Below are 13,977 nucleotides of genomic sequence, written 5' to 3'. Positions count from 1 at the left end.
ACACCAGACTTTCCCCGCCTTGGCACCTTCTGGATCTTTGAACTACAACTCCCATAAGCTCCAGCCAGTCCATCACTATTGCCTGCTCCCCCTGAGCTGTGTTGGCAGAGGCTGACGGGAGTTGCAGTGCAAAAAAGGGAAAGCCCAACCCTCTGCAATGTGGAAATCCTGCCCCCAGCTGTCCCTGGGTGGGCTTGAACCACCAAACTTCTGGCAGTGGCCCATGAAACAGGCAGAGGCAAGAAAAGGAATGGTCCATTAGGCTGCTGAGAGTTGTGATGCAAAACAGGAAGAAGGTGCCAGGTTGGGAAAAGGTGCCAGGTTGGGCTCATCTCTGGAGGAAATCACTCTTTGGTGCTAAATTGGAACAAACAGCTATTTGGGTTTTCTCTGGGTGAACCTTTGCCTCCAATTTAGCACTAAAGAGCAAGTTTTTCCTGGGAAAGGAGAAAGCTGCTTGAACACGTGCTTTGGGGACCTGCAGAAGTGTGGATAAACTCTCAGAGGCTAACATGCATAATCAGGGAATATTATTAAAACAGAAATAAGGGAGAAAACAGAATGGTTCAAAACTAGCAAAGGAACAGGGAAGAAGAGATTTCTCCACAAAGCTCCTAGGTTGACCCCCCCCATCCGAAACCAATGTTTTCGGAAGAAATGGCTCTTCCTTTGCTTTGACTGAATTTCTGAAAATGTCACCGAAGGAGCCGAAATGGAACACCTCATGTCTAAATGTTTCACTTCTTGTCAATTGGCGGCACTTCAAATTGCTTCTACAGGCTTGTTTTAAAAGAGGATCTTTGCAGCGGTGTTCAGGATAAAGCGACTGCTGTCACAATCCGGTGCGCGGATGAGAGCGAGTCGTGTGGAAGGCGAGGGGGGGGGTGGCCAGGGTGCGCACAACCGCCAGGCCAGCTCCAAGAAGGGCCTCTGCGAGAGAGGCCAAACCTATCGCTACCATCGCCTCTGGGCTCCTCCGGGCTGGTGCCAGAGTTTGGAAGAGCCAGATCCCACTGCCCAGGGACCCCCTGGAGACCAGAGAGACCCCTAGCCTGTTCCTCCATTGCTCTCCCAAGGCTCAGTGGGAGGGGGGCACAGCAGGGAGGGTGGGCTAAGCTAGAAGCAGCAAGGCCACGGGGCAAGGAAGCTTGTCTTGGGGAGATGGCAGAGGGGAAGAAACACTTTGCCACGGATTGAGAGCGCCCATCGCTGCCTCCCTCCGGCCACGAGATTATCCGCAAATCCATTTCTCCTGTGACTTCTAGGCACATGAACGAGAGGTTTTTCTTCTGTCCAGCCGCTTTCTCCAGGAAAAACCCGGGTTTACCACTGAAACGGAATGGGGTTGTTCTGATTCACTGGGAATCAGTGGGCTATCCTGCGGTGAGACGGGGGGGGGGGGAAACCCTCTCAGACGCCACAGGACAAATGAAAGTGTCCCTTTCTCTGCTCTGATGGTTGGGGGTTTTGTTTGTTTGTTTGTTTAAAGAAATAAATATTGTTTCATAAATAAACAAAATAAACCAAAGAGAAAGAGCAACAAGTTATACTGTCGCAGCAGGTTAAAAGCTGCAAGGGCCAGACAGCATCATTCATCTTGCCGTTGTAAAACATTTCAAAAAATTGCAATTCTTTCACAAATCTTTTAGGCTGGTTTATAGGTTTTATTTTGCAATCAGTTCGCTTAATCACAGTTGCTGTGGACCAATTTTTCCACAATCCATTCAAGAGATATGCTTCCTAAACCCTCCCCTCCCCCATTTTTCAGCTACTATAATATTAGCAGGTTGAACAATGGTGGGGTCTTTTTTTGGGGGGGGGGAGAGGGGTCAGGGTCAAGGGGAGAGTGAAGAGGAAGGGTTGAGCTATGCCTACCTCAATCCCAAGGGAGAACTGGCCTTTGTAAGGCGCCCCGTGCAAATCCTCTCCCAACCTTTTCCCGAACCCCAAATCCACAGCGAAGCACCATGGCTCACCTGCAAGCACACCTTTAGCAAAGGAAAGGTGGGGCAGGTGTGTGTGTGTGTGTGTGTGTGTTTGATGGAGGGGAAGTGTCGGTGCCAGGGGCTTTGGGGGAACATGAAACATCCCTCCCCCAATCTCTGCATCATCTCATTTCCTTTACCTCAGATCCAGGGATGAAAGGCTTTGGCAGGATGAAAAAGCCCATTGGTGTTGTCTCCTCATCCCAGAGTCCCAACAAGTCTCCCTTTAATAGGACTCGAGCCGCAGGGCGCTCGCGGAGAGCTTGTCAGCGTCGAACCCCAGAGAAAAGGCAGGCCGTGCCGCCAAGCTCTTCAGAAAAAGTCTTACCTGCGGGGTCAGCCCCGCTCCCACTTGAAAGGGCACCTTTAATCTGATTTAAGCGCCGCCTGTCAACGGAAGGAGCTGGGAAAGGCCCAGAGGATCCAGACAATTACAAGAAGAAGGAGAAGAAGCCTGCCAGATCCCTCTTCTCTCTCTTTCTCAATTATAAAAACTCACAGAGGATAGGGGGCGAGGAACACAAGAGTGTTGGCACCGCTGGGGAAGTCACAGGCACCCAAATCCCACTCATCCATTTCACTTGCAGACGAAGGTGTGGGAGGGGGGCGGACCACCCCGGGTGCCATCCGGGGGGGGGGGAATGACACCACAAACGCCCCCGCGGACGCTCACCACATGCCGCGCACCTCCAACACATGCCACGCCCCCTGCAGGCGGTGCGCCATGTCCCCGGATGTACACTGCTCCCGGTTCTGGAGCAGGTAGCTTTGCCACTGATCCATTTGGAAGAGGGAGCCCCCACGCCAGCTGAAGGTCTACGGTTAACGGCCGTTGGGTTGCGACGATGGAGCGCCGTCGGCAAGACTGTGAACCAGCTGGGAAATACGCCTGGCTTGGCAAGCGGGTGCCCCATCCACCAGCTGGAAGGAACAATGGCAGCCCTGGCAGTGGGGTGGGTGGGAAGGGGGGCAGAGGGAAAGGCTGGCGCCAGGCTGGCGGGAGGCAGTCATGAACAGACAGTGCTCAACAAATAAGGCCAATTTCAGGTGGGTGGACAGGGGAGGGAGCTCTGGAGCAGCAGAGAGGGAGGGGTGCAGGGGAGGGCAGCCAAGAGGATGAAGGAAATGGAAACCAAGCATTGTGAAGATTGGTTGAGGGAGTTGGGGATGTTGGAGGATGGATGGCGGCTAACAGATTGAGATTGAATCCTGACAAGACAGAGGTACTGTTTGTGGGGGACAGGAGGCGGGCGGGTGTGGAGGACTCCCTGGTCCTGAATGGGGTAACTGTGCCCCTGAAGGACCAGGTGTGCAGCCTGGGAGTCATTTTGGACTCACAGCTGTCCATGGAAGTGCAGGTCAATTCTGTGTCCAGGGCAGCTGTCTATCAGCTCCATCTGTAACGCAGGCTGAGGCCCTACCTGCCCATGGATTGTCTCGCCAGAGTGGTGCATGCTCTGGTTATCTCCCGCTTGGACTACTGCAATGCACTCTACGTGGGGCTACCTTTGAAGGTGACCCGGAAACTACAACTAACCCGGAATGCGGCAGCTAGACTGGTGACTGGGAGCGGCCGCCGAGACCACATAACACTGGTCCTGAAGGACCTACATTGGCTCCCAGTACGTTTCCGAGCACAATTCAAAGTGTTGGTGTTGACCTTTAAAGCCCTAAACGGCCTCGGTCCAGTATACCTGAAGGAGCATCTCCACCCCCATCGTTCTGCCCGGACACTGAGGTCCAGCGCCGAGGGTCTTCTGGCAGTTCCCTCGCTACGAGTAGCCAAGTTACAGGGAACCAGGCAGAGGGCCTTCTCGGTAGTGGCACCCACCCTGTGGAATGCCCTCCCACCAGAGGTCAAAGAGAACAACAATTACCAGACCTTTAGAAGGCCTCTCCAAGGCAGCCCTGTTTAGGGAAGCTTTTAATGTTTGATTTCTATATTTTAATGTTTTGTTGGAAGCCGCCCAGAGTGGCTGGGGGAACCCGGCCAGATGGGCGGGGTATAAATAAATTATTATTATTATTATTATTATTATTATTATTATTATTATTTGCTTGGAGAAAGGAGATTGAGGGGAGATAGCTACCTTCAAATATCTCAAGGGCATCTCGAGGTTGTTTTCTCCTGTTCTAGGACCAATGGCTTCACGTTACAAGAAAGGAGATTCTGACACAACATCAGGAAGAACTTTTGGGTAGTAAGAGGTGAAACGGTCTCCCTGGGAAGGTGGTGGACTCTCCTTTGTTGGAGGTTGTTAAGCAGCTCCAGGTCAGACGGCCCTCCGTCAGGGATTGTGATTCCTGCATTAGAAGACCCTGAGGATCCCTTCCAACTCTCTAATTCTATGCTTCTATATTGCGTAAAAGTGTTCCTATCGTACTACCAGCCTTAGTGTATGCTTGTGAAACATGGACCACTTATAAACGCCATCTCCAACTCCTCAAAAGATTCCATCAATGGTGTCTCCGAAAATTTTTACACATCACTTGGGAAGACAGGCAAACTAATGCCAGTGTACTGGATGAAGCAAAGATCACCCACGTCAAAGCGATGATTCTTCAACATCAACTTCGTTGGACTGGTCATGTTGTGTGGATGCCTGATTATCATCTTCCAGAGCAACTAGTCTATTCCAAACTGAAAAATGGAAAGCGTAATGCTGGTGGTCAACAAGAGGTTTAAAGACTGTCTCAAGGCAAATCTTTAAAAATGTAGTATAAGCACCAACAATTGGGAAACACAGGCCTGTGAGAGCTCCAGTTGATGAACAGCCTTTACCAAAGGTGTCATAGGCTTTGAAGACTCTCAAACTCAGGACGAAAGGGAGAAATGAGTTAAGAGGAAGGCACACTTGGCAAACCCTAACAGTGATCAACTCCATCTCAGAAACCAATGTTCCCACTGTTGAAGGACGTGTAGAATTGGCCTCCACAGCCACTTACGGACTCATTGTTAAAACCATGTTTATGGAAGACAATCTTACTTGGCTACAAGAGAAAGAAAGAGAAAAAGTGTTCTGTAGAGCCTTTACCTCTAAGCATGCAGATTGTGGGTTATCTTCTTCAGCAATTGCCAGAGCCCATGTATTTTTGCACTATAATAAAAGATTTAAACCACTCAATGTTTTCCAATTTCGCACAACAGAAATCCTAGCTACTGATAGCCAATTCCCAGGTTTTCAAAGATACCTCACATTCCCATATGGCAAGGCCTCCCATTTGCACAGCCTTCACCTGCACATGGCTTTTTCATACAACCACAGATCTGACTGGCTCCTCATTGTCAATGTCCCAATATATGCTATGAGATTCCTGGCTGGCTGGGATCACCCCTGTGACTGAGCCAGGATGGAGAGGGCCTTAAGAGGAGGAAGGAGAGCAGAAGCCCCCCGGGAAGAAAGCGGCAGCAATCAAGACTGAGAAAAGACGAGGATCCATACAGAGCGTCCATCTAGGAAATATTTCCACCCCGCTGACATCTCTCTGAAGTCAGAATCTGATGATATTTCAGCGCAGTCACGACACGCTGGCACAGTGAAGGGAGAAAGAAATTGTACACACAGCAGGGCTAAAGTGGAAAGAGAACGGCGGCGGTCACGGTTGCAGCACACAAATACGGGGACCACAAAGGAAGGGGAAATCCAGACAATGGTCTGAGCAACTCACAGAGTTGGGAGGGAGCACGAGGGTTATCGAGTCGAACGCCCTGCAAAGCAAGAATTACAAACATAACTAAGCTTATGTATGCAAAACTGAAAGGAAGATACAAGGTTGGATCCAAACACCAGCCTGAAATTCTATGAAGCATGTGCCATTAAATACAGTCTTGCTCCCAAGTAGACACATATCAGATCGCACTGTCAACTAGTTGCACAGCTCCCATTGAAATCAGTGGGACTTTTGGAGCCATGGCAAACTTATCATGTTGGGAGGCGTCAAACTAAGTGACATGCAGAGCACACTTGCTGAAATTAATGGGCCAATGTTAACCGTGTTCTCGGACTTCAAAGGGTCTACTCTGAGTAGGATGGATGCAGGCTACATTCCACTGATATCCTGGCTGGTGCTGAAAGGTATTGTTGCCCAAGAACAACAGATGAGGGCCCCAGGTTGGTGAAGGATGCTCTAGTTAGTTCCTGGAAGCTCCTGCAGCCGATCGGAAGCCGCAGAAGCCCCGTCGGACGTTCAACTTCCCAAAATAGTTCACGAACTGGAACAGTCACTTCTGGGTTTGTGGCGTTCAGGAGCCAAAACGTTTGAGAACTAAGCTGTTTGAAAACCAAGGTACGACTGCCTACAGATTGCAACAGAATGATCCTTCAGATTTTTTACGTCTTTGAACTTTGTGATTCACTGCTCTGGGTTAAATAAGATGTATGCCTGGATGCATGTATTTATATTTTTGCATTGAGACAAAATACTGTTGTTTTTTAAATAAAAAAAATCATAGAATCACAGTAATATACACCTTCAGCAACCCCCTGGTGCACCCTTATTGCCCCCCTGGCTAATTCCCCTCCCATAGGTAGGAACACCCACTTTGGGAACCCCTGATTTTGATGATCTCCATGCTACACTTTGCACAAGGCGGAGGCTGGTTGGCAACGAGGTAAATCCAGAAAATAACAGGATCCTTTAAAAAACACATAACGAACGCACAGTCTGCTCTGCGTTTTGCTTCTCATTTTTGTCACAAGCCAGGGATGGATCGGGGTCCCCCATGTCACCTTCAACAGGACCAAACGTGTTCCAGATTAGTGCTGGCTACGTGGGGCTGCCTTAGGAAAGGCTTTGCAGACAGACCCAGGAAGCTGCCTTAGATCAGTACTGCCCATGCCGACTGCCAGTGGACTCTCCAAAGTCTCTCAGGTGAGTGTCTTTCGCAGCCCTACACCTGGAGATGCCCAGGGATGAACTGCGGACCTGGGTTTATAAACTGGTGCAAAGAGGAACAGGTGAAGAGTTGGTGGGAGCTGGTTTCCTGGAGCACATGACTCCATTATAATTTTACCTTCTCCACCGGCTTCCAGTCTGTTTACAGACCTAATCTGAGATGCTGGTTTTATTACCTTCCAAATGAAGGTAATAAAAAATGAAGCTGAATGTTCAGGAGAGATAAAAGGAGCCCCTTTTTCATGCAGTGCATAAACTACATACAGCGCTCCAACAGGAGACCAACCTAGATCGCTTTAAAAGAGGCTTAGACAAACTGGACTAGATGGGCCATAGGCCTGATCCAGCAGCCTCTTCTACGTTCATAGAGAACTGCTTATGATTACAGCCCCCACTTCCCGCCCCCCCAGCTCAGTTCAGTACGCAGCCAGAATACACTCTCGAGATACATTGCAACTGTAAGTAGTTTAATAAGTGGAGATTAATAGGGTTATTTAAAAATGGAGATGATTACTATCCGTCCAAAAATAGCAAGTCGTTCCTCTTCTCGGAGCAATAGAGGACGTGGATTGCTCCGATTCAGGAAGGAAGCTGCTCTTTCACGCCTTGGGAGCCTGCCTCGGTTTATCCAGGAAGTCTGGCTGTGCAGAAGAACCTAACCTCAGGGGGCTGCTTTGGGTTGGGGGGGGCAGCAGTTGGCAGGGATCCCCGGGCCACACAGCTGACCTTTGCTCTGCCAACCATGCTGAGAGAGAGTCTTGGCAGCCGCCAGGCCACAGGCTGCCCAGCTGGCAGGGAGTGTCACACCAATGTTCCGTTTCCCGGCTAAACAAAACGAGTAAATAACTGATTGTTTAAAACCCACCAAGTGACAACTGAAAAGGCGAAGCCTAAATGAAGGGTGGCAGCAGAGAAGGGAGCGCGATGGCGGGTCTATAAAACCAATGAGCGGTTTTTGCAATTTAATTTATTTCATGGAACAAGAGCTCGCAGGAAGCAGGTTGGACAACTGATGGAAGAGGCGAGGAGATGAAGGACGGGACCTCTCTCCCCAAAGAAACAAGTGGGCTTGGGAACTCCCTGCCTGGGAAAGTTGCGGGTGTCAAATGGGATAAAACAGAAACAGGCAAATGTGGGACAGGATCAATCATAGAAGCATAGAATTTTGGAGGTGGAAGGGATCCCGGGAGGTCATCTAGTCCAACCCCCTGCAATGCAGGAATCTCAGCTAAAGCATCCAAGACAGGTGGACACCCAGCCTCTGCTTAAAAACCTCCAACAAAGGAGAGTCCGCCTTCTCCCAAGGGAGTCTGTTCCAACAGCTCTTGCTGTCAGAATGTACTTCTTAATGTTTAATTAGAATCTCCCTTCTTGTCATTTGAATCCACTGGAACAGCAAAACAAGCTTGCTCCATCTTCCACGTGACAGTCCTTCAGGTATATGAAGAATTGTTGGCCCTTTCAAAAACCTCTACTCAATGCTTGCTGAGGAGCAACAAAAAGGATTGTGTTGAATCTCAGACTTGGAAAATACACCTTTTTTTAAAAAAATCACATGCTACTTGAAGGCACCAGAGGTGATGTAAAAATACAATTCATTTTCTACACCTACCGAGCAATAAAACTGTAGCTGGTGAGGGAATATTGCTGCCTTGGGCTCCCTTGGGAGAAAGGATGGGATGCAAACCAAATGGATAAATCAGTAATAATATCCCATGCAAACTGACATTTGGGTGAAATTTGGAAACTGAATCCAGGTTTTTTTGGTATGCACACCTTTCAAGAGTCACTTTCGAGGAACGGGTTTTTAAAAAGAAAAGGAAGGCAGCTTAAAGTATTAACCCTTGGATTTAAACTGTTAAAACAGGCAACTTTTTAAATATTCTGCAAAATGTAAGAATGTAAGTAGAGCCCGCTGGATCAGGCCCAGCTATTCCAGCATCCTGTTCTCCCCGTGGCCAACCAGATGCCCCTTCTGGTAAACCCACAAGCAGGATTTGAGCCCTCTGCCCTTCTGTGGTTTCCAGCCAATAAATGCTAAAAAGAAGGACGTTTAAATTAGCTGGTGCCGATGTTTACTTGGAAGTCCCAAGTCCATTTGCTCGAGAATCCCCTCCACGCATGTACAGAGTTCTTTTTAGTTCTGAACTCTTCCAGACAGTGCTGGATTTATGCATAAGCTAAACAAGCTATAGCCTAGGGCCCCATTCTCTTGGGGCCCCCCAAAAAATTTAAAGGGAAAAAAACCTGGATGTACATTTCCAAAATATCAGATAAAAACAAATGAAATAAAACCTACATACAGCAACAATGTTTTGTGTTGTGTAGGCTGCTGTGATGTAAGTCATGGGCCCCGCCTGCTAGCCTGTTCCCTAAAATATCACTGGTTTCCTCATTTCTATATGTAGGGTGCCTACATTCTGCATGTGCAAATGGCTTTAGATACTTATTAGGTCCATCAATTACCAGATAACATATATTCAACACAAAAAACAGTGACAATTTGTTGTTGACAAAGGACAGCTGGACATATAAAGGGCCCCATTACCTTCAGTAGCTTAAAGGTAAAGGTAAAGGGACCCCTGACCGTTAGGTCCAGTCGCGGACAACTCTGGGGTTGCGGCGCTCATCTCGCTTTACTGGTCGAGGGAGCCGGCGTACAGCTTCCGGGTGATGTGGCCAGCATGACTAAGCCGCTTCTGGCAAACCAGAGCAGCGCACGGAAACGCCGTTTACCTTCCCACCGGAGTGGTACCTATTTATCTACTTGCACTTTGACGTGCTTTCTAACAGCTAGGTTGGCAGGAGCAGGGACCGAAGAACGGGAGCTCACCCCGTCGCGGGGATTCGAACTGCTGACCTTCTGATCGGCAAGCCCTAGGCTCAGTGGTTTAACCCGCAGTGCCACCTGCTTAGTAGCTTAGGGCCTCATCAAACCTAAATCCGGCTCTGCTTCCAGATGTTGGTGGAGGTTCACCTGTCCACCTACTTTTCCAGAGGTGAACACAACTGGCACAGGATGGCCAGGGAGATTTTTTTTGGGGGGGGGGAGTATTCTCCCTTTTGTGAACTACAGATGCTCCCTGGCTCCCGCTTCCTCTCCCTCCTCTCCCAGTGCTCATGGTAGTACCTCGCAGGCTCAGCCGCCAACATCCCCCACCATCTGGACAGCATCACCACTCAGCTCATAAGGCTCCGTGCATTAAAGCCAGGAGAGAGACATAATTCAGCCAGAGCCTGCCTTGCGCTCTTGCCCTCGCCTGACCTCTGCCCCCAGCCGCAGCGGCACACCTTGGCTCTATCATCATAAATGTGCTTCCTGTGGCTCCCTGAAGACCCACCACCAACATCCAAGGAAGCATTGCAGGCTTCCCAGAAAGCCTTTGAAACTTTGGAGTCACAATCGTGTGTGTGTTTGTGTGTTGCAACCAGGTGTTTGCGCGCACATGGAGGAAGGCAGTTCCCCTTCCAAGCCACAGGAGGTAGGGAGAACTCCTGCCCCAAACCCCAAAGTCCTCCTCGGATGAAAGATTGCATTTGTGATGCTCAGAGATGCTGGGGGCCTTGGCTGGTTCTCCTAACCCATTAAGGGCAAGGGGAGGAAAAACTCGCTAGGAAAATTACTGAGACTTTTGCAGCTGTCACAAAATACCCATCCCACATTTATAATAACTCGTCCTTTGTGTGTGGCAGTCTCTACACCTCGGAACTCCCTGCCTATTGATTGGCACCAGGCAGGCACATTCCCTATACTCTTTTTGGCACCTGCTAAAAAACCTTCCTGTTTGGATAAGGCAGCCCAGGTGTTTAGAAAGCTGTTGTGAGTTTTAATCTGTTTTTAGTCTATAGTTTGACCAAACTGCGGGAGGCAGTGGAAGACAGGAGTGCCTGGCGTGCTATGGTCCATGGGGTCACGAAGAGTCGGACACGACTAAACGACTAAACAACAACAACAACAATGTTATTGTTTTCTCTTTTTCATTAACTGCTTTGAGTTATTTTTTTGGGGGGGGGGGTTGCACTAAAGCACTGGATACATTCTATTAAACAAACAAACAAATAAATAAATTGTGGTCTTGTAGCTGCCAGGGTGGCATTAAAGACGCATCATTCTTCTCCAAAGCGCTCCTACCTAAATACCCACACAGAGGACGCCCAGATTCTAGACTCTTCAACTGGAGCAGCAAAGAACAAAGGCAGGTGACTGAGAGTCACCACATCTTGCCCAGTCTTTTATAGCCCAGGGGCAAGAAAGGCAAAGGATGGGAGGATTGGCAACTGGGGAAATGGGGCACGAGGTCAGTCTACTTTGGGTGGCATGACGGGCGGCTCTGAATCGCCACATTCATAGAACCATGGCATTGTAGAGTTGGAAGGGACCCCTTGACGTCATCTAGCCCAACCCCTTGCAAGGCAGGAATCACAGCTACAGGATCCCTCCCTGACAGATGGCTGTCCAAACTCTGTTAAGAAACCTGCAAGGAAGGAGAGTCGACCACCTTCTCCATCCACTTTCTCCACGCAGTGCCTTCTTTTATAAGCTTCCACCATGTTGTGTCTTCCTCACACTTCCCCTAAACGCTGCAACATGACATACAGTGCAAGCCTGAGGTCTCATCAAAGCCGAGTGTGATAGGAGATGTAGTTTCTGCAGAGAGCGCTGAAGCACAGCTGGAAGGAAAGGGCTGCCTAATCCGTTCTGTTCTGTTTGGACATGGATACTGGCGTTTCAATAAATCGTGCAAGGGTTTCTTTTGCTGCAAACTGCAAACATGTTGGTCTGAAATAAGCATGCAATGAATTTTCGCTACAGCTTTCCGTTTCGGAACGGATACCGGGGAAACTGTGTGCAATTGTCAGCTTGCGCGCAAGGTAATTTACTCACCTTCAAGCCACAGACAACAGCCGAGCCTTCTGCTCTCTGCCCTTCAGATGCCCGAGCCAACAAATTCTGACCAAAGCCATCAAGACTGTGTTATGTTTAGGGCAAATGGAAAACAGAGATAAAGGGACTGGCCAGGAGCAGCTGGGCAGGGAGCAGGAGGCAAACAACCTTTTGCTCAGATTCAGAAAGGAAAATTCTTTTATCGAGGACACAGAACCATCTGCTTCTATGGACTGTGACCTCAACCAGCCCACAGCCCAACGCAGCTTTCAAAGAAGCATTTTTCTGCAAGGCTCAAGTTGGGTGGAGAGAGAAAGACATGCCTAAGGCGGACTGCTTCCAATGGTATGGAAAGCTTCCCCAACCTGGCGCCCTCTGGCTCCTTTGCACCACCACTTCTATCAACCTCCACCAGCATGGCTATTGCACTGGGGGGGGGGGCGCGGCAGATGGGAGATACCACCCCAGACCACCAGGCGGGGGGGGGGGAGGCCTCAGAGATGCTTCTGCATTGGAATAGGCCACTTCCCTTGCAAAATAAAAATGCTATTGCAATTGTTTCAACCAGAGGTGAGCAACTGGTGAAACTCCAGCGCACTTATTTATTTTTGATCAGCATTTCCAGAGGGTTCCCCACCTCAACCCCACCCCAAGTGCAGAAAGTAAATTAGCTTTTACCCTGTTCTGCTCTGGTGCCAGTTCAGGTTGAATCATAGAATCATAGAGTTGGAAGAGACCACAAGGGCCATCCAGTCCAACCCACTGCCAAGCAGGAAACACCATCAAAGCATTCTTGACATATGCCTGCCAAGCCTCTGCTTAAAGACCTCCAAAGAAGGAGACTCCACCACACTCCTTGGTAGCAAATTCCACTGCCGAACAGCTCTTACTGTCAGGAAGTTCTTCCTAATGTTGAGGTGGAATCTTCTTTCTTGTAGTTTGAATCCATTGCTCCGTGTCCGCTTCTCTGGAGCAGCAGAAAACAACCTTTCTCCCTCCTCTATATGACATCCTTTTATATATTTGAACATGGCTATCATATCACCCCTTAACCTTCTCTTCTCCAGGCTAAACATACCCAGCTCCCTAAGTGAACTACTTGCTGTGACAAGTTGTTGAAGTGAACTACTTGCTGTGACCGAGGTGGAAAGCAAAACCTCTGCCCAGCTCTTCCAGGTCCCATCACCTCGTGGAGAATCCCTCCACGCCGTGGCCTCATGCCTGGTGTTCTATCCCTGTGCTCTGGTAAGACACCATGGGAGACATTTGGCTCCTGTGGTTCAGGGGAACACAAGAACATCAGGAGAGCTCTGTCGGATCAGGCAAAGGGCCCTTCTTAGTCAAGCCTCCTGTGGCCAGCCAGATGCCTCTTCTGGGAAACCCATAAGCAGGATTCGACCACAAGAGCCCTCTCCCCTCCTGCGGTTTCCAGAAACTGGGGTTCAGAAGCATTGCTGCCTCCAAGAATGGAGGCAGAGCAGAGCCATGGTGGCAGGTAGCCATTTAAAGTGTTCTCCATGAATCCTCTTTGAAAGTCATGTAGGTTGGTAGCCATCAGTGTCTCCTGTGGAAGGGAGTTCCGCAGTTTAACTCTGAATCTTGTGAATCTCACAACATTCAGTTTCATTGGGTGCGAACAAGTTCCAGTGTTTTGAGAGAGGAAGGAAAACCTTTTCTCTTTCCATTTTCTCCATGCCAGGCATAACTGTATAAACTTCTGTCATGTTGCATCTTACCCGCCTTTAAAAAAAATATCACAAATTCTGCAACTTTTCTTCCTGGAAAGTCTGAAATGACCTCAGTCCAGGGGTTGGGGGGGGGGACTTGTAAGTTTTTAACAATCTTCTCAAATGTAACAGAATTTAGAATGGGAAAATGCTAGATATGTAGCCCAATCTCATGCACATTAACTTGCAAATCTTGACTAAATTCAACAAGACATCTTCACATCACTATTACAACCTTGGATTCCTCCCCTTTTTCGAGTTGAGGCCAAACTAGTGCTCATTCCTCAGAAACATTTTCAGGGGCACTGAAAAGCACTTCCCTTTTACAGCAAACCTCCTCCCCCCCCCCCGGCAAAAATGACAATTTATTCATGGAGAGAGCTCTCTTTTGTCTTTACTCTCCATGGATATCACTTTCCTTAGTGACAGACATCGTCATACAGCCAAGGCTGATGGCATTGTCATAGCAGACCACTCATTGTCG

At 49.0% G+C, this 13,977-nt stretch overlaps 1 protein-coding gene across 6 annotated transcripts in view; it reads right to left on the bottom strand.

Annotated features, from left to right (window-relative positions):
- Positions 1 to 13,977, bottom strand: part of CNTFR (ciliary neurotrophic factor receptor) — a 385,394-nt gene that overhangs the window by 165,951 nt on the left and 205,466 nt on the right. The window lies entirely within an intron of this gene.

The sequence above is a fragment of the Zootoca vivipara genome, chromosome 10, assembly GCF_965207765.1.
Source record: "Zootoca vivipara chromosome 10, rZooViv2.hap1.1, whole genome shotgun sequence".
Taxonomy (NCBI): Eukaryota; Metazoa; Chordata; class Lepidosauria; order Squamata; family Lacertidae; genus Zootoca; species Zootoca vivipara.
This window is presented reverse-complemented; position numbering and strand designations above follow the sequence as displayed.